This window comes from Pteropus alecto, unplaced genomic scaffold, assembly GCF_000325575.1.
Source record: "Pteropus alecto unplaced genomic scaffold, ASM32557v1 scaffold189, whole genome shotgun sequence".
NCBI lineage: Eukaryota > Metazoa > Chordata > Mammalia > Chiroptera > Pteropodidae > Pteropus > Pteropus alecto.
The window spans coordinates 1,930,764-1,933,223 of NW_006442117.1; the positions used below are offsets into that span (position 1 = coordinate 1,930,764).

Here is a 2,460-nt window from a genome sequence, read left to right on the forward strand (position 1 = left end):
AGACACAGAAGACTGGAGAAAATGCAGAATGTCAACAGAACTATCTGGGGGCTAAGATTAGTATAGATTGCTTTTCATTTCTTCAATTCTGTGCTTCTGTAAAGTATTTGCAAAGATTTTAGTTTGGGCGAGGTAGACCCACGTGAACAGAAGTATTAGGAATGAGTGAGGTACTGAAATTGATAAGTGATGACTATTTGAAAAGGCTCAGTACAGGGAAATAGAAAGTTTGCGATGAATGAGGTTTGGGTGTGCATGATTCTTTATGGATCTGTTCCAGTGTTTCCCAAAGTGTGTTCCACGGGACACCAGTCCTGCCGCAGGTGCTACATTTAAATAATACAGAAATTAGCCATTCTATAGCTGCTCTGCGATAATTCACAATATCCATTAGCCCTGAATATTCCAATAGGAACCTGTCTATGGTCTGCCTTGCGTTTTCCAACCTTCTCTGATCATGGGAAATATTGTTCTTTTTTTTTAATAATAGTATGGATTTTAGTTTTGATTGTCTCTATTTTGCTTGTGTATTAACAGTCCCTTGGTTAAATGATCCAGAGAGCTTACAGAGTTAGAGAATGATTTCTTTAATCCAAACCTAGGAGCTTCTTAAGACAATGTTATGTGATTTGATGATTTTCTCTTTTATTGTTAACAGCTACGTAGCATCAGTTATCACTTAATTCTTTCAATTTTTTAGGCAAGGCAACCCTTGGTTGACCTCGCAGATTGCAAGGACCTTGTCAGCTTACAGTCCCTTATTTTTTTTTTTTTTTTTACGCCTACAGCACCTAGTTTTCCTAGGTGGTCTCCCATCCAAGTACTAACCAGGCCCGACCCTGCTTAGCTTCCAAGATCAGACGGGATCGGGCTTGTTCAGGGTGGCATGGCCGTAGACAGTTCTTTCAGTTTCAAAACTTTATTTTCCATACTGAAAAACTAAGTGGAAAAAACATGTTGCGAGCCCGAATTTATTCAGCCTCCTCCAGACTCCATTCTTAAGCGGAACTGCATTTTATTTCTATGTGGACTTTTTTCCATCCCCATAATTATCTTTTCAGTGTGAGTTTTTGCCAGTTTTTGACGCCGATAGTTGAGAAATCTCCCTAACCCTCAGCACAACCTGAAAATGACCTCATAATGAAAGGTCGCAGAGGCTGACCCCAAATGTCAGGTGGTCGGTGGATAAACTGAAATGCGTGTGCTTCAGTCTGAAACTCGGTTTGCCTTCAGCTGCGAGGACTCCGTGAGCAAGCCAGGATGGCTGGGGCGGAGGGCAGAAGGCAAGAGGACGGGGCTCTCTGCCTGCCTGCTTCTGCCCTACCCCGCCTCCCCTGCCCTGCGGCTAGGACAGAAGCAGACGTGTTGGAAGCCCAGAAGGCGGTTTAGCATTTGCTTATCCAAGGGCTGGATCTACACGCACACGAAAAATAACAGGAAGAGAGAGATTAAACATTAATAAAGCACGTAATGAAGCACAATGTAGATGGTGTCAAGCAGGATTTGGACCAGTAACGGACGTTCTCTCTCCTTGACTAGCCACATAAGGCTCGCGATTGCCTGTAGCTAAAGCAGATACAGCCAGGGCTGGCGATTAATGATGAGGTTAGCTGACCCCTATGTGATGGGCTATCTCGAATCAGGACTTTGCCTCATTGAATTATTACGTTTCAGGAAGTATGATATGCAAAACTTGGTTTAAGGCTGTTAAAGTTACTTAAAGTATTAAGTTTGAACAAAATACGTAGAGTACGTTTGACCCCAGGACATCGCTTCTTCATCTCCTGTACCCTGTTGTGGAGGTGGCCTCTTGGCCGTGTCTGCAGCTAAGTGCCAGGCCGACCATGTAAAAGGCGTCTCCCAGCTCTGTTTAGATTTCTGGCTGACTGACACCACATAACCATGAATGAAAACCAGACAGTGGAAAATAACACCCTTTTCCACCTTCTCACTCGTCTGTGGGAACAAGGCCTCCGGCTGCAGCCGGGCGAGGCCTTTCGCAGCCCCAGCTGCCCGGTGCTACTAAACCCGGTGTGGTTTTAACTAACGCTTCAGGTTGGGGGAGGCCATGGGGGAGCGGGGGAGGGACAGTCAGAGCAAATAGATATGAGGGAGAAGATGATGTTGGCCATACAAGCAAAATAAGATGAGAACCCGGCATCTCTGCCTTTAAGTGACAGGCAAGGCGGGGCTTTTGTCCATGTCCTGGGAGCTTTTAGAGGTCGAGGCGTGTGGCCCCTGAGGTGGCAGTCCCCAGCCCCTAGCACAGGCTCCAGTGGGACTCGGCTCTTCCGTGCTTTCTGCAGAAGTGTCTACCCCAGGCTGGCGTGCCCACACGTGGCCTGTGAAATGCGGATTCCGGTTCGGGGGTTCTGGGTGGGGCCTGAGATGGCGCATTTCCAACACCTGCGGTGTGGGGTGTTGATGCTGCCAGCCCCGGGGCCACACTAGGGGTCCAGA

General features: G+C 47.0%; 1 non-coding gene across 1 annotated transcript; it reads right to left on the reverse strand.

Moving 5' to 3' along the window:
* Nucleotides 1-779: 779 nt before the first annotated feature.
* LOC112470069 lies at nucleotides 780-898 on the reverse strand. The gene has a single exon (XR_003042822.1). It is a non-coding gene; the product is annotated as a 5S ribosomal RNA (ribosomal RNA).
* Nucleotides 899-2,460: the final 1,562 nt, after the last annotated feature.